The sequence below is a fragment of the Emydura macquarii genome, unplaced genomic scaffold (assembly GCF_026122565.2).
Source record: "Emydura macquarii macquarii isolate MOO-44397 ecotype Brisbane River unplaced genomic scaffold, CSIRO-AGI_Emac_v2 contig_312, whole genome shotgun sequence".
NCBI lineage: Eukaryota > Metazoa > Chordata > Testudines > Chelidae > Emydura > Emydura macquarii.
In genome coordinates this window covers 5,130,202-5,157,338 of record NW_027130449.1, presented here as the reverse complement: position 1 = coordinate 5,157,338, position 27,137 = coordinate 5,130,202, and the positions used below count along the sequence as shown (strand labels likewise).

Genomic DNA, 27,137 nt, shown 5'->3' with positions numbered 1-27,137 from the left:
GGCTCACCAGCTGCCCTCAGGAATCACTGGAGCTTTGAGATTTGCCATTTTTGGACTGTATTAGCATCCAGGGAATGCGGGGGAAGAGAGGAGGAAACTGCTGTTGATCCAGCCCTTTCCCTCTAGCTCAGGCATATCAGAAAACAGCTTGAGTGAGGGATTTAACTTCAAGAAAGACAAATAAATTACATATGAAAATAGACCCAATTTGGCAAAAGACTGGCTCCTTCAGTGCCTATCTCACTATTTAACTGAAGGATGCAATGTGATTCACTGGTTCAAGCATTATGTTCGCACTATCAAGACTCTAACCTAGAATCCAAGATGGATTCTAACCTAGCTGGCTGTGCCATTGATTCATTGATTCAGTGTGTGGCTTCAGAATTATCACTCCAATTCTTTGTGTCTTAGTTCCTACACAAGCACAGTGGGGATAATGATGGCAACACCTAGGATGAGTAGAACTGAAAGAGAAAATACATGTTTCTTAGAGCCGCTGGAAAATCGGAATGAATTTTTCACAAAAATTGTCATAAAAAATTCATCCCCCATATGTTTTTCATCAAAACATTGACAGCCAGAAAACGTTGACCAGCTCTAATGTTTCTCTGTTCTGTGTCGGCAGCTAGAGCAATGTGATTATGCCGGTTATATGGGGGGTGAAATGACCCATGGAGAAGATAGGTCTTTTGTTCACGAGTTCACACAGCAAGTGTATGGTAGAGCTAAGAATGGAATCCAGGAGTCCTGACTCCTACGATCTGATCCAAAGCCCATCTAAGTCAGTGGGGGTGTTTGCACTGATTTCAACAAACATTGGAAGGGGCTCTAGACTGTGTAATTATTTAGCCAAACTCCCTCCATCAATCCCAAAATTAACGCCTCTACCAATGATCACTTTTGTTACAATACCTCCCACCTCTTCCCATCCCACCACCATCATCAGCCAGGCCTCTCCCTTTGATGACCAGAACCAACTCGACCGCCATTGCCTCCATCTTCCTCTTCCTGCTGTCACCTGCATTACTCTTCTCAGGGCTGCCATCTTTATTACCACCTCCTTCTGTCTGCCTCACTCAGGAAGGCTGGAAGATTCATGTAAATGCAGCGGGGTCCCTTTAAGAACCAAATGGTTCAAAGCCTTCTCTGATTTGGAAACAGCTGGCCGCTTGAGTGAAAGCAGCTCTCTTTGCCTGATGCTGTTTATTCTGCCCTCCTATGTTGTCTGACAGCAGCATTAGCACGAGTCTCAATCTGTTATTGCAAAACTTCCTCCAGTCCCTTGCTAGAATTATGAGGAAAAGATTTAAGGGCATAGACCTGGGGAAAGGGCTTCATGGCAAGGGTCTAGTGAAATAAGATCAAAGCTGGGTGAGTATTCAAGTATTCAGATCAAGGCACAACCTTAGTTGGATTTTCCAAGCTACCTGGGTCTCTTAGGTCTGCAAACTTGTCTGGAAACCATGAGATCTGTCTGGTTTTCCTGTGAAATTCCCAGCCCTTCTAGCTCCCAGATGGGACCAAAATATCCCTCAGAACAGCTTCTTTCAGATGCTATTTTCTGTTTCTGGAGGAAACCTGCAACTGAAGAAGCAGAAAAGAAGGGGGATTTATCTTGGCTTTGGGTTCCAATGTTACCCCATCTGGTTCATCCGTCCTTTATGGACATGCCTCCAAATGGCCACAGTGCTTCTGAAATGCTCCTGTGCAAGACAAAGGCAAGCTCTACTAATCTGCTTGGCTTGGAACCCTTCTCACTATTGATTTTCTGTGTGACTGGTGTGGGTTTGCTTTTCCTTACTCTTTCATCTTTCAACCTGTGACTTTTCTATTTAGTAAACCTTTTGTTTATTCAGACCCTAAACGAGTCTCTGGTTTGCAAAGTGGAGAGACTGTGCAGCCCGAAGTGGACTGATATCAGGGGGCAGATTTCACTCCTTTGGGGGGTGATGAACCAGAACAGAAAAGTCCAAACGTCTGGTAGTTAAGAGTTTGGGGGACAGACTTGGGGAGTGACAGCTCAGGACCAGAACAGCAATTGGGGTCACGCTGCAAGGAGTAACAAGGCAGGTGGAAGCCAGGGTGAGGTCTTTACGCTTGGACGCTGGCTACTGGTGTTAGAGCTCTGAGCCATAACAGCTTAGCATTAGGGCACCCACAGTTTCACGGCAGGTGCTGGCAGAACCTTTACTACTCTGGTGATCCCCAAAATGTCACAAGCTGTTTGATTTCTCCTTGTTACCGAGACTCACCAGCCTCACCTAGAGGAACTGCTTGATTCTTAGCAAGAGTCAAGCCCAGAGAATAATAAGCCTGATTCTCCCAGCTTTGCTCCTTGCATTGTCATTTCCACCGATATAAGGCAAGGTGCGAAACGCTGCCATACTGAGGTGTTCGCATTTTTGCACCCAGCTTGCACGGGCATAAATGACAACACATGGTGCAAGGCAATACAGAGCCGGGATCAACATATCTGAAAAGAAATCTGGTTGGCCATGATAAGCATTAATTTGCCGAATGTTTCCCAGCCTGGTTAACAATGGTGTGGCTGAAAACTGACTCCACAATCTAATGAGCCTGTTTTCTATTCCTTAAAAAGAAGGGCTGCTATCACCAGCTGGAATCAGATTTAGTGAGAGCTTCCTTCCCCCCCGCCGCCGCCGCCACCAAGCCTAACTCGCAGCCTGAGTAGGAATAATTCATACTCATCCAAGGATCTCAAAGCACATTATTAATTTGAATGTAGCCACACAGCACCCTTGTGAAGAGGGAATCCATTATTATCTTCATTTTGCAGATGGAGGTAGCTGAGGCAAAATGACTTGACCAAGGTCACATCATGGGTCAGTAGCAGAACCAGGTAGAGAAACCAAGAGCCCTGAGTATAAGTCATGTGCTCTAACCACTGGACTGTACGATAACACAAATAAATACTACAGCAACAGAGAAAACATGCTAGTAACATTACTGAAAGCTGGGCCACCACTATAGGGTCTCTGGTCCATTAGTGTCCCTCAATAGTGGCTTCAGATTGATGTGTCCTGTACAAAGGCTTCAAGTAGATTAGGGTAACACTCCTCTCCTGCTCAGCTATTCCAGCCCTGGCTCTCTCTCGAATCTATTGCCTCCTTCCTATTATAAGGTGAGTTTGGGAGGAGGCTCAATGCTCACTGAAGACAGAGGACCAGCTTTTCAAAAGAGCTCAGCGCACTGAGTGTTGAGCCCTAACCCTGGGTGCTGAGCTCTAGGAAGTCTGGTCTCACTCGCAAGATTCCCTCATTCAGTCCTAAAACCAATCCTCAGATCCTCAAAGAGTGTAAATGAATGGGGAGCTCCATCCATTGGCACCAGCTGGGATTTGGACGCTCGTCTCTGCCCGTCAAACTACAGCGATAATGAACCCGCTCTGCCCACCTGCTCTCGTCTTGTTATTCCCTTTATATCTCCTGAAGACCGTCTGATACAGACAATGAGCCGAGCCTGGGATCCAAACCCAAATGGAAAGACTCCCCCGAGCTTTGGATCAGGCGCCCTGCCCCTGCAAAGCAACAGTGCAGGGCCATGGGGAAATGTCAGATTTGCCTGAGTCATAACAAAAATGCACTCATTCATTTTACTGTCACATCGGCTTTAAACAAGCCCAATGTGAGTAAACATGGAAGCCTGGGTCTCAAAGACTGTACAAACACTCTTGGCTAACTGATTTATAACTTGTCATTTCACGGACAGAGAGCTTCTTAAAGGTTAAAGTATGATTTGCCAAAGCAAAGGACTGTGTGGGGAGGGGGTGGATGTGAGTGTGGGAGCGATGCAAGGACATCACTCTTCTCAAAGGATAATCATTGGGCAGGAGTCTTGAAATCACAGTGTTAACAGTTCCAAATACATATCCCAGGAAATGGAGCCGGGTAGACATATCTCATAATGGCACGGCATACCAGCGGTTGTCAGGCTGTGTCCGTGGACCATTTGCTGACTGTCCGCGTGGTGCTGGCTCCAATTCAGCAAATCAACCATGTAAGCAATTGCTGGCTTTGCCACAGGGATGTTATGGGAGGAAAGGTGGTTGGTGTTAGTGGGAATAGCAAGAGAGGTCTCTCCAGGAGACAAATGCCTCAGTTTTTTAAGATCTCACCTGAAAAACCCATAGGTAATAAACTGCATGGCACTCAGTTTGTCTGCCTCATGCTTTACACCCTAGTTCCCAGTCACACCAGGACGTGGTATAATCACCCAGAAATACATTGGGTGATTATGTCTAATGTGGGCCTGAAATGGGACAGAGAGGCTCTACACTGGCAACAAAGGAGTTAAAGGGATTGACAGGCTTTCCACTGGCAACGAAAGAGTTACGGAAAGTCTCTGGATCCAGTTGACCCTGTCCCTCACCAGCAGCTAGCATCAGCACCTGCAGCCAGCATCAGGCTGGAGAGCGGAGCTAAAAGGAGGAGGAGGAGACTAGCTTAGCGTGGGGCTGACCCAGACCTCTGCCTCTCTGGATGAGAGAGGAGCCTGCTTACAGCCCTGAAACTGTGCTCGCTTGCCAAGTCAACCCTCCTCAGAAGGGGTAACCGGACCCTGGAGGGGCAGATTGCTGGAAGCACAGACTGTGTGAGAGACAAGTCCTACATGGGAACAGGGGCCTGGCCAAAGCTTCGTGGGAGGACCCTAGTTGTGAGTTGTGATTGTTTTGTTCCTGATTAACTTTGAACTGCAATGCCCCAAAAGAGGTAATCCTGGAGGCCAAAGTACCACTACACAGACCTCTGAGGGTATGTCTAAGCTGCAATTAAAAACCCATGGCTAGCCTGTGCCAACTGACTCCAGCTCGCGGGGCTGGGAGGGCCCGAGACCTCAAAGGGTCCTAGAGCCCGGGCTGCAGCCTGAGCCTGAACGTTTACATCACAATTAAACAGCCCCTTAGCTTGAGTCATGCGAGCCAGGGGCCAGCCACAGGTTTTTTAATTGCAGTGTAGACATAACCTGTGAGACGGACATCCCAGCAAAGACCTGCTGTGGGGTGACTTGTGCCCTGAAGGGCCACAAGGGGGTGCTGCCATCCCCATTCAGGTCAACAAGAATTTTGAGCAAAGAGCAAAGGTTGAACAGTGCTTAGGCTGAATATCAGAGAGAAAAAAATAATAGTGGGATCTGTTTGACTGTGAAACAGTCTCTCAAGGGAAGTGGTTAAAAGGCCCATCACTGGAGATGTTTAAATCTGATCTGGACAAAGCTCCCGTGATTTCTGAAGAGCATATTCCTCATCTGGCAGAAGGGAAGACTAGCTGGCTTTATAGGTCTTGTCATTCCATACAGTCTGTGATTCTCAGTGCTCATATGTGTGTTTCCTTTAAGCCAATCTTAAGCCAATGTGTAGCTGTTATTGTTGGATTCCTCAAGGAGCATTTCTTAATCTAGAAAAGCAAGAGTCCCAGAGCAGTGGGATGTTTTCCATTATCAGCCTCAAGGAGTTCAAAGAAGAGAGCTTAGGGAAAAGACGCACATATCTACTTCCTCATGAGAGAAAAATGTTTAATCTTTACTCCATAAGATGTGCAAATGCCTTGAAAATACTATCTGCATCCTATCATAAAATTAACTACAGCCAGGTATGCATTTCCACCCAGTCAACTAAACTTTCCCATGGGTGTTTAGAATTATCCAGGTAACAATTAGGAATAATTGTCAATATTTGTTTCACACCTAAATTGTGATAGATAGAGCTGATCAGAAAATAGGGGATTTTTCTGTGGATTTTTTTGACTTTTTGGAGAAATATTTCCACTAAAAACCAAAATGCTTCTATTCAACATTGCACCATGCTGCCTTATGGGAATTGTAGTTCAGATACTCCCATTCTCCTGCATGGGCCAGACTGTCTGGCGAGCCTCTATATCCCATGATGCACCACTTTATCCCTTCTTGGCGAGTGGAGGGGATGCATCATAGGAGTCCCTGGCCATGGTGCATTATAGAAGATGTAGTCTGGCCAAAACGCCTGATTTCAGTGGAATATTTTTGAGCAGCCCAAACCACTTTACAGAGCATATAAAAGACCCAGTCCCTGCCCCAAGGAGTCTACATGAGACATGGCACACCATGGGGATATGAGAAAAACAAAAGAAGGAAGGGTGCAAAACATTACAATAATGGGATTGTGTGGTTGCTTAGAGAGTAGGACACATATGTCGATGAGTGTTGCAGGGGTTTCTGCTCTTTGTTTGTTGAAGATTTATTTTTCCTGTTGCACGTTTATAATGTGAATATATATATATATATTGATGGGCAGCCTTTAGGGTTGAAGTGACAAGGAGAATAGAGGAACAGGGGAGGTACTGAAGAAATAAAATAATGAGGAGGGATATAGCACATGTTCTCTACCATTTTTATATATTGTGTATTAGGCCCTGATCCAGCAAAACAGTGGGATTCCTCGTGTGCTTTATATTAAGCATATATTTAAGTACTTTACTGAATTCAGATTTTAGTATATTAGCATCTACAGTGAAAGGCACCTTAAACATAGAGCCACCAGGGTCACTTGATGAAATTAATAGGCAGCAAGTTTAAAACAAACATAAGGACATACTTCTTGACGCACAGTCAACCTGAGGAACTTTTTGCCAGGGGATGTTGTGAAGACCAAAAGTATAACAGGTTCAAAAGGGAGTTAAATATGTTCATGAAGGATAGGTCCATCAATGGCTACGAGCCAAGATGGTCAGGGACGCAACCCTTGCTCCAGCTATCTCTAAATCTCCAACTATCAGAAGCTGGAACTGGACAACAGGGAATGGATTGCTTGAAATTTCCCTGTTCTGTTCATTCCCTCTGAAGCATCTGGTACTGGCCAGTCGGAAGACAGGATACTGGGTTAGATGGGGCATTGGTCTGACCCAGGATGGCCATTCTGATGTTCTGATGTTGTCTCTCTCAGACCCTGATCCAAAGTTCTTTGAAGTCAGTTGAAACACTCCCAATGACCTGATGAGCTTTGAATCTGATCCCATACTGTCTCTCCATTAGTCAGCAGAGGACACTCTTACAGCATCACAGAAGGCACTCTGACTGAAATTTGACAAGACTTAGTTCTGATGCTGGGAAACACTTGCATTCAAGCCAGGCTTGTTTATGACAAGAACTGTGTGCTGGCTGTTGCTTCAGAGGATGCCTGGAATAAAACAATGCAGAATTCAAGAGAAGAAAAGGTGACTCATGGATGGGTGACCATCAATTAATAGCAAAAAGGAAAGCCAGCCAGAGAAGGGTGAAAGGTGCATGGCAAATTGGCATGGAGCAATTGAAAAGAACAAAGAAATATGAGCGGCTGTGGAAGCCAAATTCATAATGAGGGTTTGTAGAATGCCCTACACGTGTCATTTTATTTCATATTATAGGAAGGGGAAACATGCTTATTGGCTGGTTTGGATTATCTTCGTCACGCAAACATGTACAATGAGGAGAAGAGATGTTCCCACCTGGTGACATCTGTTCCCCCATGGCAAATATTGGTGATAACGTGCCCCAGATCACCAGAATGTGAATCTCTCGTTCAAAGGAAAAACTAATAATGCCCTCTGTAAATCAGCCAAGGACAGCCTGAAGCCGACAGGGACAGAAAGCCCAATCCCGCAGCCTTTCCTTGCATCATGCTCAGGCTCAGTGACTTCCATGGGCCCCCTCGCATAGGTGAGGCCTGCAGGGAGGAAGAAGGGTCTTGTTGCTGTAGCAGTATCTTGGGCTCAGGAGAACTGGGCTGATCCCTGGTTCTGCCTTCCATGCTCACAGGCTAGTCCCTCTCTCTGTGCTGCAGGCTCCCCATCTGCAGAACGTGTTTAATAACGTCTCCCTTCCTCATAAGGGTGTGGAGGGTGTGACATACCAGGGTACAATCCAGACTAATAAGAAGCTGTGTCACCTCTGCCTTGAAACCTTACAATGCCTTACAAAGCCTTGCTGAATCAGCTTCCCCCTGGGCTGCTCACAAACATTTTCCCATCATGCAAGCCACACCCTGAGTATGTGTGTGTAACTGCAGCCTGCCAGCCATACACAGGTTACACTGTGGCTCTCACCAGCCTTGGTTATACTTCAGGGTGACCCCAACACATCCCCACTCCCATATTTCCCCCAGAAATGCACGTCCTGTACTGCTCAGCCCTCTCCTGGATGGAACAGATATTTTGAAGTCCGTTATTTCTTTAAAGGAAAAAAATGCCTGCCTATTGTTTCAAATATTTATTCAGACACTTCAGTTGAAACGTTCTAGATTAGATAAAACAGTAAAACAAGTTTATTAACTACAAAGAGAGAGATTTTAAGTCAGTACAAGTAATGAGGTATAAAAGTCAGAAATGGTTACGAGAAAGATAAAGGTAAAACGTTTACTAAGGCCTAACTTAACTCACTGTATCAGGTTCAAGCAAAGTGTCTCACCACATGGCCTTCAGCAGGCTTGCTGACCAAACCCTGTAGGTCAGGGCCTCTTCTCCCAGAGTCCAATGAATGCTTCCTTTCTCGCATCAGGTGCAGTGAATCGATGGACAGAGAGAGCGAGCGGTTTCTAGGGGTGTCTACCCCCTCTTTTTATTGTCCTGTCCCCTCTTTCAGAAGCATTTCAAGCTGGGAGCACGGCAACAAGCAGTCTGTATAGACAGAAACTCCATGCTGTTTCTTTGCTAAGATGTAGATTTTTTGCCCCTGCCCCCTTTCCTGCCAAAGAACGGCCCTTTAGCAGGTATTGGTCCATCAGCCTTATTTACGCCTGGCTGAGGCATCATCTAACCCTTTTCTCTGAGGAACTGGTTTGGCTACTCCCCAGATTTCTCTGGAAAACACACTTTCAGTCATGATCTCAGCTTATGTTTATAATTTCACATAGAATGCTGCTACGTGCATTTTGCCATGGTATTACTGATCAACAAATGATGAGTTTTTAAATAATACCTCACAAAGCATTATTAGAGCAGTGTGTAGGGTGTGAACAAGGGGATCTGTTCTGTCACAGTGGGCTAAAGGGTTTACAATCTAATGATAAGACGAGAGACACCAGTGAACACAATGATCTGACAGTGGGGAATGCAATGAAACAATAATATATGTGAGGTGTGGCAATGGGGCCGAGCAGGCAGGCAAATAAGACAAACCTGCTGAACAGTAGGACCTGATTCTGATCGTAGGCTACATCTACACTAGCGGTGTGATTCCTCTGCTCATTTACACATACTCCCACTAGCTCTCATCGAGCTAGCGTCAGTATAAATGGCAGCATCGCTGTGGCAGCAGAGGCATGACTGAGCTGTGTTGAGTACAAACTGGTGGGCATGTACTCGGCATAGCTCAGTTGGGCAAAGCCACTACCCCTGCTACCCCAACTACACTGCTATTACACTCATGCTAGCTCAAGGGAATCACACCCCTATTTGTAGTGTAGACGTAGCCTTCTTTACTCCAGTGGAACGTCTTCTTTCACGCGCGTCACAAGTCGATATCTAGGTTGGTCAGCCATCTAGCTGCTGCCTCATCGAGAGGAACAAGGCATTGCAATCCACCCGCAAGCTTTCTAATTGTGCCCTCCTCCTCCTCCCCCACATTTGGCTGTCGGCATCGCTACCCCACAGTCACACTGTGAAGATTGGCTAAACCAAATTTCTGCATTGTGACAGCCATTCCAGCTGTTCCAGTCAGCAACCTGTTAAGCCTAGCCTAGGATCTGCGTCCCAGCATACAAACAGGTGGATGTAAGTTAGGATTTCTGAAATTCGTCAGCACGCCTCTCTGCCCCAGAGTTGCTGCCACTCTGCAACGACGTAGCTGTCAGTCCTCCTTTGCCATTGTTCGTCCCAGATTGGCACTGGGCTGGCATCACTGGCCAAGCCTGTGAACTGCCACCGCAGAGGGATGTTGTACAAGTTGCACATCGATGAGGGAGCATGTCTCCTGAAGCAGGACCTGTCCCTTACTTGAGGAACTGCAGTGTAGCTATTCCAGGTTTACACCAGTGTGAAAGAAGAATCAGCTCCAGGAGGTGGGATTCAGGGTCTGTTCTACAGTCAATGTGAGTGTTTGTATCTCTCTCTCCCTAGCTGTCCATTGTAGCACATTTCTGGCATCCATCAAGGAAGCCCTGCAGCCCCTTTGTTTGTCTCTCCCATCACACTGTTTGGTTTACAGTCCTTTTCAGCCTTTGCACCTCACGCCACGAGGGGGAATGCTGCCGGGTTTTTATCTCCTTTCCCTTCCAGAATGATCAGTTATTTGTTTGTTTGGGTTTATTTCTTTACTTGTTCATTTTGTCATTTAATTTATTAAATCCCCGAGGCTGCTGAAACATGGCACCGAAAAAAAGCAAAGTACAAATAATAATTATTGGTATGTTCTCTGGACTGAGCCAAGAAAAAAAGTCAGGGGGGCAAGGGCGGGATTCTTTTCTGCTTCTTCAGAGACAGGATCAAGGGGGCAAAAAGGCTGGAGAAATACTTAACCCTTGCCTTCCTGGCCTTGCACTGCACCATCAAGCTCTCCGCATTCCACTGAAACAGAGTATATAGCGGGGAGGAGGTTGAATACTCAGCAGCCGGGAAAAGTAAAATGAGAGAGTGTGAATCAGAAGTAGGTTCCTTTGTATTACTGGCTTTCTGCCATGAGAAACGTGTCCTGTTAAAAATGCCGGGGACATGTCTGTGGAGAAAGAGAAGAAGCGAGCAGTATGGTCTGCTAGGGCATCGGAGTGGAGTTGGGACACGTGGCTTCTATATATGGAGCTAGAGCGACTGATATAGCCCACTGGCTATCATAGCAGAGGCCTGCAAATGCAGCAGCTCAGAATTCTCCCCCAGCCACCCGCTTTGTGGCAATGGGGCACCTGTTGCACGTTCGCTGCCTTCCTGCAGTGGCAATGATGGAATTTTCCCTGGTCACAGTTCTGCCACCACTCAGCAGAAGAGTTAACAGCAGCCTTTGCCCAGGAGGGTCTGACACACTGATGCCACACATCAGATACTTTTCTGGAGACAGTCCTTAGGCAAAACAAGGGGTTTCAGCTCTGACCCTGTGGCTGCCTATTGTCTCTTCTAGCTGTGGTGGAATTGTTCATCATAATTGTATCGTTGTAGTCATTAAATCCCACTCCATCGTTATTCTCTGATATATTCCTCAGGACAGCTGCTACGCCATCATTAACTGGATACAGCAGCTCAGATAAGTCATAAGCATCTCCTCAACCTGTGTCCCTCCCTCTGAGTTTTAGAGTATTATACTACTGCCCACCGTCTTAATGCCTGCATAATAGCATCTCAGCCTTCACCCAAAACTAGATCAAACCTCTGGAACAATTTTGTTTGCTTTGCAAACTCAGTTCACATTCACAAACTTCTTCTCCTGTAATTTAAGCATTTTTAAAAAGTTTATTTCAAGGTTGTCTTCAGTTTTAAAAAAAAACAACCAACGCAACATCTTTTTCCTGGCTGAGATGTGTAGGTGGGGGAGCAGCACCCTTAATTGCTCAGCCGGCCCAACTGGGTGTGTTACATACTGCAGCCAGGATTAGCAGAAGTGACTAAGTTTGGTTTCTTCCATTTCTTGGGCACCTAACTCAAGATACCTTAAAGAAGACGTTTTCAGAAAGTGCTGAGTTACCCGCCCTCTGGAAACCACACCCCGGTAAGGTGTCTCAAGTTGGGCTCCCAAAATCACTAGTCATTTTTGAAAACCATGTCCTAGGCACCTAACTGTTGGCACCCAGCTTTACAAATGCTGGCCCAAGCGATGTCCCAAGGGTCACATGATGAGTCAGTGGCATAGCCAGCACTAAACCCTGATCCCTTGCCCTCTGCTTTCTGCGAGCCCTTGCTGTTTCTAAAGCACACCTTTCTGCCCTTTCCCCCAGCATTTGTCCACACCCAGAGTGCACAGAAGTGAAGCTAGCTCCCATCTCTGTGAAGAATCATATCTGAGTACAGAGCCAAAGAGCACACAGGAAAGTGGTTTTGTAGGTCAGCTATTTCTGAATGGGAGACGTGGCCATCGTGGAGAATTTGATCTTCCAATCAGGGCCTGTCTCCCTTCCAAATTCCATTCTGTCAGTGCTTGGCAGCCTGGAGAACAGACTGCTGGCCTCGACCCATCCAGGGTCGTTGTTTCTTTACGTGAGCAGCAAACACATCTGCAAAGGCGAATGCCATTGGGTCAGAGGGATATAACCTAACTGGTTTCCTCCTCCTCCTCCTCCTCTTGGGATAACAGTGAACCCTCCCTGGCACCCTGAGCTGATGGTTTAGCTCAGGTAATGCCCACCACCAATAGGGGACTTTGTTGGGGAATCTAAAATGTGTGACTCAGTGGATTGCCAGTGGGAGATGAGAGTGATCAGAGAGGGGCCAGGCTTTGGAAAATCTGCTCTCCTGGGAGCTAATGCTTGTTGCAGTTTCTCAAGGGCCCAGACCTATGGTGCACTCACACAAACTCCTCTGTGTATGTGAACCTAGGCAGCAAGGTGCATTTCACTGGATGACAGTGATAAAGGTTGCAGTCACCCCAGCTGAATTCTGTAGCCATGAACAGAGTGGCTTTCAAACTGCCCCAGCTCCCTTTGCACAGGGGGAAGACAGCATGAGGCAGGAAGTGGCTTCTTCTGACCATTTCCACCTCCTCCTTGTTCTGTGCGCTACAAAAGGTTCATTGTATCCCCTGCCCCCTCCTCCAGGGCAGCTCCCACTCAGAAACGGGGGTGCCTGCAAACTTTACTACCCTATAAAAGCCATGATGTGTTTGCTTCAGGGCTGGTAATAATATGAGCTGGTGAACCTCAAAATGATCGGCGACTCAAGCCGGGAAAGCATCCAAAAACCAGCTGCTGACAATAGCTATTTGGGCAAGGGCTAAGAGCATTGGGCGGCGGTGAGAAGGGCTAATTATGAGCCTAATTCTGCTCTCCTTGCTCATGCGAATAGTCCCACTGGGCCTGACGTTTGTTCTCATTGCCCACTGTGTTGCCATATATCCCAAGGTGTACAATGCTTCTTGGTCAGTGTTTTATACCCACTGGAGCTGACTCTGGCAGGTGTGAATGACCCAGATTGAGAGACAGCAGACATGCTGATATTGTCCCTAAAGCTGATATAACTGTTGCTTGGGGTGTGGATTTTTCATACTCCTGAGCAACGTAGTTATACTGATATAGGTCTGTCGTGTAGATCTGGCTTTAATGTAAAGAGACTCCGGCCCACTGTTCAGTGCTATAGGAAGTCTCCTGTTGTGTTATTAATGCTGAAGATGATCTTGTACATTAAGAGGAGAGGTCAAGGTAGCAGAGAGCTCAGGGGCTGGTGTGGAAAGGAAAAGAGTGATGCAGAGTGTGCAGCTCCAGCCAAATGGCTGTGTCGATACTGTGCTCTACGTGTTAATGAAAGCCTATGGCAGTTATGGGACCCGTCCTATTGAGCTGTGGTGACAGGCAGACAGAGACCAACTGAGAATCTGCAGTGGTGGAAGGCTGGTTTTGGCCATCTCATTCAAAGAGTCCATTTGGACTCCAATTCAATGTGTAAAAACTCTGGATGTAGCATTCGCTGTATTTATCACCACCCCTGCAGCTGTTCTCCATTGCCATGGTTACATATGGATGCAATCCTTCTCAGTGTGCATGCAAAGATTTGGCATGTATACATCCAACATAAAAATTTGAGAGCTGGAACTGGAGCTCAGGCGATCTCTAGCTATGTGCAGAAAATCCCACTCTACAAGCTGATATGGCCCTCATCACCACAGTATCTGAGCACCTCAAAATCATTAATGGATTTTATCCTCAAAATAGCCCTTGGAGGGAGGATTTTTATCTCCATTTTAGAGAAAAATAAACAGAGGCACAGAGAGATCAAAGGGTTTACCCAAGATCAAATAGTAGATCTGTGGTAGAGCTGGATTAGAATTTAAATCTCGTGGATTTTACCACTGGGCACCACCTTAGAAACAGTGCAACCTGGGGCTTTTAATTCTGTCCCAAGAGTGTGGAACATGCTTCTTGCTAATCTCTGCAATCACTAGTCAGTATCAATGCATTAAGGTACAGGAAAGAGCTGCAGCTTTGCTGTGGCATAGAATTGCCCACAATCCCAAACTGTTGTTGGTATAATGTGAAAGATTCCAAAACACTTCAGAGAGATCTTTATTTTTCCAGGGCTCTTGAGTCTGCACCTTTCACCAGTGCTAAATTCATTTCCAAGAAAATAATCAGCCTAAGTTAAATTACCCTCCATGATTTCATCAGGCTCAGCTGGTGTCCTGGCTGAACCTGGTGTTCGTCACACCAAAAGCAGAGTCTATTGTGGGGCTGTGATGGAAAGAGTTCCCTGATCACCCATGGCTGCCGGATTTTCTCAACTCATTTTCCACCCTCCATTAGAGATGCTGACACGGATTTCAGAAGAGGTGTATAATCTTCCTCCTTCTGATGCCACTTCTTTGAGGATTACGTCTTTTTATAAAGGCAAATTCTGTGATGGAGACCTCAGCATAGAGCTCCAGCACTTCCCAACATACAGCTCTGGTACAGTAGACACTATCGGCAAGGAGCTGAAAGCATATTTGCCATGAATCTGTTAGGCCCACTCTCCAGTTTAGAATTGGCTGGACAAATCTGACAAGCCTCATGTTGTATAATTGGGCGGCTCTAACATCAGCTTCTTGTCTAGGGAGTTTGCTTCTTTAGGAAGCCCAGTCTACATCACCCTGTAACTGATCAGCCTCTCCCCTACTCATGCACTTTTGCAGATCAGCAGCACTTAGAGGTTATTAAAAGCTATTCCCCACCCACCCGCTGGTAATGTAAAACATGCCACTAAGTCCTTACTTTCTTGATATAGATCTGATGCTTATCTGGCATTGGTCCAGGCTTCCTGCAGGCGTGTGTCTAGGGCCATTATCTGTGCCAGATAGTCAAAACTGGCGTGGGGTGAAAAACGGACTTTCCTGCATTAAGAACCTCTCTTTGTGCTAGACTCAAATCTTGGGGGGGAGATGCCTGTGGAGAGCATACAGTGTGGGAAGAAGACTGCTAATTAGTGAAGCCTGTAGTCAGTCAAAGGAAACGGTTTAAACACCCCAATCACACACAGATCTGAAATGGACCTGAAACAAATTCCCAGATCTGACCTGCAGTGGGCTTTGGGAGTTTGAAATTCCGATTCAGACATTGGTTTTGCAGTTTGTCAATTCTACTGAAAAACAACCTCTGTGCACAGTAATTTGTCAATATCTGAATTTTGCTGGGACACACTGGGATATTTCCATGTGACCGTGTTAGAGGAAAGAAACGCTTAATTTGTGCCTTTTCTCAGGATGAGAGCAATTCTCTCTTCCTTTCTACGCCTGACTGTTCTCTGCTCTGTCTTGACAAGTTCAAGCTTCAAACTAGTCACCATGGCCAAAACTTTGCCACTGCAAAGCTCCCTCTGACATCAGTGGAAGTCTTGATTGGGGAAGGACATCAGGATTTCGCCACTTGTGAGTAAAGGGTGCTTTCCTGTTGATCATAGTCTGTTCTCCACCCTTTTGGTTTATGGGAGCTAGCGTGGTTCAGTGGGTAGAATGCTGGACTGAGACATGGTTTTATTCCCTGCTCTTCCTCTGACCTGCTGGGTGACCTTGGGTAGTCACATCACTTCTCTGTGGCTCAGTTTTTAAAATGGGGATTATGATACTTAGCTCCTTTGTAAAGTGCTTCAGTATTTGCGGATGAAAATGCTATTAGAGCTAGGCAGGTCCTGTCTACCAAACACTGGATTCTATTGCATGACTTGGTTTGTTTATTGGGCATCCCTCCACTCTGCATCGAGTGGATTAGGACTAAACTTGACGCTGATCCATTGAATCTTTTTGGACCCCCACAAAGGACTGTCCATCAGCCTCCCTCCCACCATCCATCCTGGGCAGGATTTTCAGCCTGGCTTCAGTCATGCAGGCCCAGCTGTACCATGGGCTTCCTCAAACCTGCCCAAAGGTTGAGGCTGTGTGTACCCAACGTCCTCCACCAACTCCCACCTCTGGCCCACTCAACAGCTATCATGCAACTGCCTCTTTCAAGCCAGCTGGGGTGCCCATCTCCCTTAAAGGTAAATCCCTTAAAGGTAAATCCACCTTACTAAGCAGAAAGAATGATCACTGATTTGCTCCTCACTCTTTACCTTCGGAACAGCTGGAGACTTAATTTCAGCTGCTTTGTCTCCTGCAATGGTTGCAAGTTAAAAAAAAAAATAGACTGTATAACAATCCAGTCATGGAGCCAGCAAGCTAATTCAGTGGTCAGCTGGCGGGAGTCATGCAATAAACGGACAAAATGATTACAGCAGAATAGACCTTAAGGGGCATCGAACAAATCAGCTGTCTTCAATCATCAGAGGGGAAAATCAGTTACCATGTCACAGACCAACATGTTTGTTGTTCTTGGTATCATCCTCTGTTACATGCTGCCATTTTTGTTTGGCTTTGCTGACCCCACATGACCGCCTATATTATGTATCTGATGCTCAACATGGCTCACTAAGAACACCAAGTCACTCGGGAGCAGCGTTCCACACCACATGTTACAAATTAAGCCCATTAATTCAATGTACATCTGTTTGTTTTCGTCTCTTGGCCCAAAAAAAAGAAACTCAGGCTCAACAAGCTGATCTGAAGCCACATCTTAATCGGAACTAAATCCTCTGACCAAAAAGAGACATCAGGAGGACTTTTAACATCTCTTGGGAAGGTTTCTCTCCCTTATCATACATTTAATATTGTTCTCTTCCCCACCCTCAACTCCTTTTATTTCAGTTTAGAACAAAGAAAAACAAGCAAAATCCCATTCAGTCCCAGACACGGGATCAGAATCTAATTTTGAAATATATTCAGTGTGCATGGATCAAGCCATCTTCATTCCATTCGCTTAAACGGAGTTACAGAAGGAATTAATTGGGAGCAAATAATTAGTTTGGTTTGGACAGAAAGCAACATATGACTTCCTCCTTCCCACTAACCCACACCACATATTAAATCACTTAGCCAAGTTATTGTTCATAATTTGTGTTACGCTGACAGGCCAAAAGCCGAAAGATCAGTTTATCCATATAATACACAACAAGACTGCCTCATCCTGTTCTGGAGAGGAGAGTTCGCCCCTTGCTGACACTACCAGCCAGTGGAGGTTGGTATTTAGCCTCAATGGCTTCGCAATGCAGACACAGCTTCCCTGGGAGCTCTCTTCACAGAGCCGACCTGGCCTGTGATGAGGACGCCTCTCCGTGACTTCTGACCTGGGCTGGATACCAGTAAGGTCAAAGGCAACAGTATCTTGACTATTAATAGCCTGGGGCATTCAATTTGCCCACAGTAACTGGTTTGGCTGGAGATAGATGTGACCCCCAGTCTTCAGACCCAGTGTTTAAGACAGAGGTCTTCCTCTGTCTGCTTGATGCTAGGGCTACTTCTACTAAAAGCCCTATTAGCTCCTCTCCCATCTATGCAAAGTCACTTATCAGCTGTCTGACAGGAGGGATATCTACATCTCCATATTGCTCCTTCTACTTGACTCGTTCCCCCCTGTACCCTCCCCCCCCATACCAACTTCTCTCGCTGGGAGAATTGCAGGAGTCCCTTTCACAATCCCAGCCCAGGAATTCCCTGAAAGTCCATCTCCAGTGCCAATTCCTGCTTGGTGGCTCCATCAAGGCAAATAAACCTTTTATGAAATAACCTACCTCCAAAACCATGTGATTTATACGGTGCTATTGTGCTTTATAGTTGCCAAGTGTTTGATAACAACCTGCTGTTGGCACACAGTGGCCCTGCTGCTGGCTTGTGTAGGGGTGCTAACAGAACCATGTACGAAGGAGAATTAAAACCCAGAAACATTCATTTAAACGTGGGCAGCAGGGAAATGTTCATAAGTACCGTATTGCCAGTTCCGAATCCCAACAGTGAACAAAGCCACAAGGTGACCTTGGTAAGGAACAAGAGGCTCTACAGCTTTTTTGATAAGGAGATTATATTTGCACAACTTTCATCCAGGAAGGTTAGTAACCATGATTCCTAGTTAAATAGCAGTCACTTGTTCCAGTCTTCTCTAGGCTGGTATACAGAGCTGCCTCGCAGCTCTACACAAGTAGCGAAGAACAATACTGCTTGCACTTGTAATTGGGAGGGAGATTTAGGCTAGGTAAAATGTAGTAATTACTCCCAACTGAACTGGGCCATGGCTACATCTCTATTCTTCGGTGTTCCACTTATGTCCTGGCTCTGCCACAAGCTTTCTGTATGACCTTGAGCAAGTCACATAGCCTCTCTGTGCCTCAATGTCCCATCTGTAGAATGGGGATAATAGCATTTCTGTACATCACAGAGATGTTGTGAGGGGAAATACACTACAGATTGTGTGGTGCTCAGTTACTACGGTAACTGAAGGCCAAATAAATACCATCGAGTGATAATTCCATTCACTGTACTACCTAACCACCTCCAGACATGAAGGAATCCATTCTCTCAACGCCCCTGTGAGACAGGGGAGCGTCACAGCCTCACTGAGGCACAGGGAGATGAAGCAACCTGTCCTGGAAATCTGGACCAGGGTCAGGAACTCAACACAGGTCTCTTGAGTCCTACTCCAGTGCTTTCACCACTAGACCGTCTTTTTTCAGGAGGCTGTATGCTTTTGCATGTTTAGAAGCTAGCTGAACCCCAGATTTGATGCCCATGAAAGGAGTCACCTCTGCAGCACAGGTTCAGGAATGGAGGTCCTACCTCATGAGGTCATCTAGTGCAGTCCCCTGCACCTATGGCAGGATGACGCATTATCATCCACGCATTATCATCTAAGCAGTGTGGTTGTATCATCAAGTTGTATACGTACGTGTCTCTTGGGGACCTGGTAATAGTAAAGGCCTGTCTACATGGGGAAACTCAGGAAAATTAATCCAAATTAACTAAAGGTCTGAATTTAAAGTGGATTAATTGGATTGCATTAAATGTGTGCGTGTGTTCTCATTCTCCAAATGCAAAAACAGTCTTAATCACACTGTTAGGGACACCCTACAAATAGGAAAGAAAACAGGTCAGTGTCAGAAACCCAGAATCTCAACCCAGTCTGACCACATGGGAAGTCAACAGATTTACATTGGTGCATGCACTCCAGTGTGAGCCTGGAATAACTCTGCTGAATTCAGTGTGGTCATATGGGATTTTTCTCATTGGGATAACAGAGATCTGACTAAAGCCAAAGAGCCATAAGGCTCAGTCCTGCAAGGTGCGGAGCGCTCTGAACTCTCAATGATTTCAGTTTTCAGAGACAGATCCTCAGCTGGTATCAATCAACATAATTCCATTGGAGTCAGTGGAGCTCTGTGAATCACAACTGCTGCAGTACCTTGCGGACATGCTCCCCTTGGGGGAAATATGTTCTAATTTGGGTGCCTACAGCTAGTCACCTAAATCCATAGGCATAATTTGGAGTTAGGTGGCTAACTGACCATTTTGGTCTATACACGTCTCATAAGAATGGCCGTGCTGGGTCAGAGCAATGGTCCATCTAGCTGAATATCCTGTCTTCTGACAGAGCTAGTGCCAGATGCTTCAGAGTGAATGAACAGATCAAAGCGATTATTGAGTGATCCTCCCCTGCTGTCCAGTCCCAGTTTCCGGCAGTCAGAGGTTTAGGGACACCAGAGCAAGGGGTTGCATCCCTGACCATCTTGGCTAATAGCCATTGATGAGCCGCCATCTCACCACCCCATCAGAAAACTGATTCTGTAGCCCTTTGTTGGAATTTTATGTGCTTTGTTTTCAAACCCCATAGTTTGGGGTTGAGATAAAGCACTTGGTTGAGATTTTGCCTGTGGAAAAGAATTTCTTTCCTCCACCACTAGTTATGCTCTTTGTTTTTTAATGTTTGTTCTACGTCAATATCCTGTTCCTGAACAGTTTGTTTGATATGGCTGTTCCCTATCATGTACCTCACTCATGTCATGCCTTTTGTTAGTATATTTCTGATACATTAAGCAATTGTGTGGCTTTCCCTAGGCAATATTCCCAGAAAGGCACTGAGCAAACAGACTTTGATCTATAATCACTTTCCTTTGAACTGGGGTTTCAAACAGTGGTTGTTGGTTCCTTTATTCTTTCACCTGGAGATGGCTTTTCTGCATCCACATAGACATTTACTTTCCCCCCAAGGGCATTTTATGAGATGCAGGGGTGCTATCTAGTCCCCAGTGAACAAGGGTTAACTTAAACTCCATTCCTGCCTCCCCTCACATAGGCACTCAGAGGAAGAGGTATGGGATAAGAGTAAAGGTCACCCTTGTGCAGGGGGTCAGCACAAAGCCCATTGCATATAAGGGAGATTTAAATGGTGTAAAGGCCTTGGGCAGAAGTGGGACTTAAATTGTGCAAGTCCTCTGAATGACACTCTAAAGCAATGATGATACAATGAGAGATGCCCATTCTATTTCACCAGCATCTACCAGACTAGATGATTACACATGCATCCATTTGTTTTGCTGGTATCCTAGAAATCAAGCCATCGTAATGGGACAGGTTCAATATCTCCGTCTCCCTTATTCCCAACTTCTCCAGCACCAGGAGACATTTATCCCATGGAAAAATTCCAGGCTGGATCCTTAGCTGGCATAAATGAGCATAGCTCCATTGCAATCAGTAGACTCTGTCCTTGTGGACTTAATAAAGCTATTTGTAATTGGATCTAGGCAGTATTGTGACACATTTGAACAGGATTTTTTTTTTTTTAATTGGTGAAAAGAGGAACAAACTATCCATCACTTTCAATAGATAATCTGGAGGGGAGGGATTGATAGCAATTTTTTCCTCATGCAAAAAAATTCACTCCCAAAGTTTTTTGGGATGCCCTCAAAATTTGCCAAGCAACTGCAACATGGCAATCAAGCTGTATTTTTTTAATTTATTTGTTTGGGATAAAATAAAGAAAAGAACAAACTGTCTCTGCTCAGAACTGAATGTGACAACAGTCATCTCTGGACACAAATGTCTCTCTAAAAGGAAGGAATTGAGGCGTATCTCATGTTGGTGCTGATATGACTTACGGAGCGGGAACTGACTCATCCAGGGTGTGCTGGGAACCATTCCGCAAGCAACGGAAGGTGTATATAATGTTTTTTAAACACCTAGCAACATTGTGAATGAGCCAAACTCTGCTCTCATTAGCACCCATGTCAATCTGGAGTTGTGCTCGTGATGAACTCAGAGGTAATGTGCAAAGAGGTATAACTTATGCTCGCTTTACACTCAGCCTTTGAGTCAGACTCCGTCAGGCCTCCATATACCTAAACTCCCTCACGCACTGGTGAATAAGATGGTCCAGAAGAGCCTCAAAGAGATGTAAAAACATGTCAGTTAAAGTATTGTACAGGCTATTCTAAGGTACAGCTTCCTTTCAGCAATAAAAACAACCATCTTCTATCCCCTCAGCTGTGAATCTGGCCCACTGATATTAACTGAATCTCATCCAGAGGAATTTCCATGCTAACTTATTGCAGGGGGAATAAATCATGGAATGTCAATGGGAATTACAGCCATGTAAATGAATAGGTAACTCTGTGAGTCTAAGCTGAGATGGAGGCTGAATTAGTGTAACATAAGCACATAATAGGCCTGATGAAGATGCATCTTATAGCAATCTGCATGGAACTTGAGAGGAGCAGAGGTTGCAGGAGGGATGAATTTGGAGGAGGCGCCGCATCATGAAGTTAGTCTGTGGCCATGTGGCTGGAAAGTTAGCTGAAGTTGCAGCATCTCTTTAAATAGTGATTTTAATGAAGAACCAGTTTAGCTGAAGTCCTCACATGCCGTTATCCAGCACACAGTGCAGGAAACAAAGTGGAAACAGTCAGTCTACTGAGATTCCCAGCAAGCGAGAATGAGGCAAATAAAGCAGCACCCAGAAATAGAGCAAACAGGCAGCATGGAGGGACTAAGGCCATGGGAAATGCTAGATTCCTATCCCAAAAACCTTGGACAAGCATGGAAGCAAGAACTAGTCTGTAAAGTAATCTGACTATGGAACTAAAGATGAGAAAATGAAGATATCATTTTTAAAAGCTTTCTCATTGGGTAAAAGGCCAAGAAGTCAGAGACAGACACTATTGCCAGAAATAATGTCCAAAACATGAACAGCTGATAACAGTTTTAGTACTGTGACCCCAGACAGACTGTAGAGATTACTTTTTTGTTTTTTTTTAAACTGGAAACCAAGAAGCAGAAGAGGGAATGGATGCTAACATTTACAGAATGGTGAGCTCTGGCATCCAAATGTAATTTTGGAGAAATTAAGATTCCTTAATTAAAGCTGGGGCATGTGGGACATGTGATGCAAGCTTACAAGAGAGATTGTAGAGAGAAACATACCCTTGCTATTTGCAGGTATCTGAACTGTTCAGAGAAAGGATCAGAACAGTGACAGCAAAACAAGAATGCAGGCTCACACTAAAAGAACCCATGAAGCACGATGGAGATAGACCAACTGAGATTCTAGGCATCATGGTCCAGTGTCTATACTATGGAAAACAACACAAAAGGCAGAAGTTAAAATGCCGAGCCTACGGGCAATGGTGCAAGGGATGTGGGGAATGGAACCATTTTATGTCTCAATACCACACCTACCCCCAGAAGAAAAAAGCAACCGTACATATGGTGACTGAGGAAAGAAAAAACGAAGAGGAAGATGTCTGTAATATGACTTTAGCAGATCCAAAGAAACTCAATGCACACGCCCTTCAGGAGGAGGCTGCCAGCCATTCAACTGACATATTTGGATCAATGACAAATTCTATTCCAGCGAGATTGTGGAGCCAGCTGCAACGTAATCCTAGCAACAGTGATAAGCAGCAATGTTAGACTGGAGAAATGTGACCAAGTGCTAGTGATGTATAATAAAACCATTCTTAGGCTAATTGGCAAATGCAGGATGTAGATAAGAGACATTATCCCTTAGAAAATATGGCAGTTTACCCACAAAAGTACCATGCGCTGCTGGGCGGCAGGGTAGTGAAAGCCATAGATTTAACCACAATGCAATACCAGAACATCTTCAGTGTGAAAGAAGAGTGAGAACAGTCACCATGTGCCCTGTCCAGCATTGTCACAGAATATAAAGACATACTTCAAGCAGATGGACACCAGAGGGCAAGCTGAAGTTAGGGGAAAGACCTCATGTGCAGCCCATGAGACTACCAAACACAGTTCTGTTAGCCCTGGTGGAGTCAATGAAGAAGGAACTGGCAAGCCTGCAAAGAAAAGGCATTGATACATTTGTTGCAACTAGTGCAGAGCGGATCAGCAGCTGAGAGTGGTAAGAGAACCTTCAGGTCAACTGAGGAGCTGCATTTGACCCAAAAACCACTGAACAGAGCTTTGAAACAAGTCACTCCACATTGCCAACAATTCAGATCATACTACCCTATCTATCCCAGGCAAAAGATTTTCACTGTCTGTGGCATCAAGAAGGGCTTCTGGCATATTGAGCTAGGTGAGCCAGTCCACCACTAGACAACCTTTTCCACATCTTTTGGCGGGTACCACTGGATACGAATGTCTATAGGCATCAGCCTAGCCCTGCGGTGCTCCAGTGTAAACGGAACCGGGCATTAAAGGCACTTCCCATGCATCAAACCTGTGTTGTGCAGGAGGTCAGACTAAATGATCATAATGGTCCCTTCTGACCTTAAAGTCTATAAGCTTGTAGCTGAAGACATTCTTATGGTAGGAGATGGATATATCAAGGAAAAACAATCTTGGACCATGATATCAAACTGCAACAACTAAACAAATGTCAGGAGCAGAGTATTAAGCTGAAGCTGAGGAGAACTGAGGACCCAAACATGGGACATTGGAGGGACTCTGCACAGACCCTGAGAAACAGAGAGTCATTAAGGAAATGCCCAGACCAAAGGATGTGAAAGGAGTACATCAATTTATGGGGTGGCCAGCTACTTTTCCAGATTCTACACATACCTATTGGAAGCCTGGGAGCCCTTAAGACCGTTCACACACAGTGATGCAGCATGAGGATGGTCAGAGACCAGACCAGGCATTTGAAAGAGGGAAAACAAAATAAGGCCCCAGTCCTAAAGTACAACAATCCTGCAGAGTAGCTAGAGCTATGTTAAAATTGTCTAATATCGACAGGCTTGGAAGGATTCGGTTTTTTTATTGCTAAATGTCAATTTCACCATACACACACAAATGAAAAAAAAATATTTCCATCCATGATTGAAATTTACAGATAGGCAAAGTGAGTGTTGCTTGAAAACTCAGTTGATTTAAGGCTATTTATTTACTTTGTATATGTTGACGTGTTTTAACAGTTCTAAAGCTCTAATTTTTTGAAACTCAGCCTCTGTCATTAAATAAGTGTCTGATTGCCCATTGTCTGACCTCTCCCCCCCTAATTTCCTACAACTTTGAAAATGTAAATGTATAAAAACCTTTTAAAAAAAAGAAAAGAAAAAAAAAGCTTAGAACCCATAATGTACAACTGGACACTTAAATTGATTATTTGTAGCCATTCTTTAATATTTTAAACATCACTACTATCTGTTGTCGAAAAAAAAATCTAAGTTTGACAGCCTACATGTAGGTAAGCCAAGCTTATTGCTTGACACATGCTAGCTCATCAAGAGAAATGTTAGGCTCTTAAGGGTTTACCTTGATCAGTTAACATGTGTGAGGACTCCTAAGGTCCAGTTCAACACTAGTAAGGTTAGGTTCAGCGCATGGCCGGATTCTGATCCCTAGTGACCAGAATGTACATATCTGCACCCCAAAGAATCAGCTGGAACTTTAAATACAATTTTATTTCAGGTTTGCTATCAATGCACAAACAGCAGAGACCAATGTACAGTATACATGGTATACATGAAGCAGCCAGTACAATAGGCATTTCTGTCCTTCTGCTGTATATTTTGCAAAAGAACCACACACAAAAACAAAACAAGCCGCACTCTACCTCCTGACAACTGTGACAATTCTTGGGGGTGTTGGGAACCAATTTTTTTGATGGAAAGACACAAAGGGCAACCCCTCAAGACCAGCTACATGAATGAAAGGGCTATGGATTCAGCGATGCTAGACACAGAAAACCCACCAATAAATGTAACATGATGATGGGGTGGTCTGAGAAAGGGAAAGAGGTAAACTAGCAGTGTTACCCATAGACACTGTACAGTCTAGGGCCTGGTCCAATTGGTGCAGAACTCTTTGACCATCCTCATAATTGGTTGCCCAATGGGATTTTGTTTCTTTTCTCCTGATCCTCGCCCAACAAAACACTATCATTTGCCTTAATTCTTCTTCCTTTCTGTAACCAGTAATCAACCAGTCCAAATTCTCTCCCCTGCACTGCTACTACTAATTTTAAATTGTTAGAGAGATTATGGGACTGTTGAGAGTTGACATTATTTTAACAAAGCTAATTAATCACTAAGCAATGGGAAGAAAAGTGAAATGAATGCTTATGATCTGATTTGTTCCAGAGAGTGGGGGTATTTTTTAAAACACATTACAAAAGGGATATTGGATGATGTTAACCATGGCCTTTAAAGAAGATGGGATGCAGTGTTGAATCACAGCTGGAGTTAAGTAACAACAAACCCCATTGACCATTCTGCACAGCATCTGTGAAGGATCATGGGAGGAGTGAGTTTAAGGGGCATTTGCTCAGTTGGTATCATTTGGTGTGACTCCATCAAAGTCAATGGAGTAATTAAGTTAACAGAGCTACGCTGATTCCCAAAATCTATCCAGCAGAAAAGGGGTTTTGCCATTTTAGAACTATCTATAATCCCAGTGCTATATTTTCTAGATCCAAGATCTGAAATGCTGTGTGGTGTGGTTAATGCCCATTGAAATCAAAAGGAATAAACCAGAATTCCATTGAATTTCCAGTTGGGGTTAGGGTTAATTTGAAGTCCAGAGAGTTTGAAACTGCCATGACTTGTGCTTCCGCATGGGCTGCCCAAGCCTGCCTAGGACTCTGGTAAATACTTGTGGGGCTAGCCTGTGCTGAAACGTGCACTACTGCTCTGAGACCCAAGCTACCAAAATTAAAGCTAGGTCAGGTGTGTCTGCACACGCTGTAATCATGGTCCATGATTGCAGGCTAGACCCACCCATAAAAGAAGGCATGTGTTTAAGCAGGGTTCGTGGCATAGATCTTTGGGCCAGAAAGAGCCACCCGCTCATCCGCTGGGAGGAGTTAGTCCCTTTTTTCTTTTATACTTCAGCACCAACTATCTCTATGTATTTTTGAGAAAGAACCCTGAAAAAAGATGTTAGGAGAAGAGGGTGGAGGATAGTGTAACTAGTGGGCACAGAGTGACAGTCAGGGACATACACGGAGCACCATTTTGAAAAAAGGCTCAGTATTTGCCACCCGTGGCAGTCACACATACAGTGCTCTTGGCAGCGTTTCTTGTTCTTCATGTGCAGCACCTCCTAGAATTACAGCCACTTTCTCACACACACCACGAGCCCTTGAAGCTTTGGCTGTGTAAAGGAGTCTTGGGAATGCAATTTATGCCTGTTTTAAGGCGCCTTTATGCTATTAGAGCACCAAAAAAGGGGCGTGAGCATTAGTGGCATCTCATCTAAAGAGGTTTCTTTAAAATACATACCCATATTGTATTAGGTATACACTACTGCCACACACACCCCTCCCAAAGCACCATGTAAAGGGGCATACTCATCTGAGAGGATCCAATGTAACTGACAAAATTACCCCGGATATGCAGAGTGTGCGTCAGCCACGAGGAAGGAGTATAAAAATACAGAGTTTAAGCACCATAAGAATCTACATTGTTCAGTCCGTACACGTGAAAAACAAAAGCCACCGATCAATGACCGGCTTACAGCCCTGCATGACAACATTGCTGCAAAGGTCTGGAAAGCAGCAGCACATCCAGGCCACGGAGTCATTGCTAGCAAGCCTGAAAGGCAACAGTTCGTAATAGACCCCAGTACTTTATTGCACCGGTCGTTAAGCAGTATAGTTTGCTGTCCTTGCAATGGTAATTCCTTTTGGTCCCATCTAGCACGAGTGTTTCAGGGGTGGGGGGGGTGACCCTTTGAAAACTAGA

At 45.0% G+C, this 27,137-nt stretch overlaps 1 long non-coding RNA gene across 1 annotated transcript in view; it reads left to right on the top strand.

Annotated features, from left to right (window-relative positions):
• Window positions 1-27,137, top strand: part of LOC137162725 (uncharacterized) — a 163,395-nt gene that overhangs the window by 130,380 nt on the left and 5,878 nt on the right. The gene's annotated exons all lie outside the window — the stretch shown is intronic.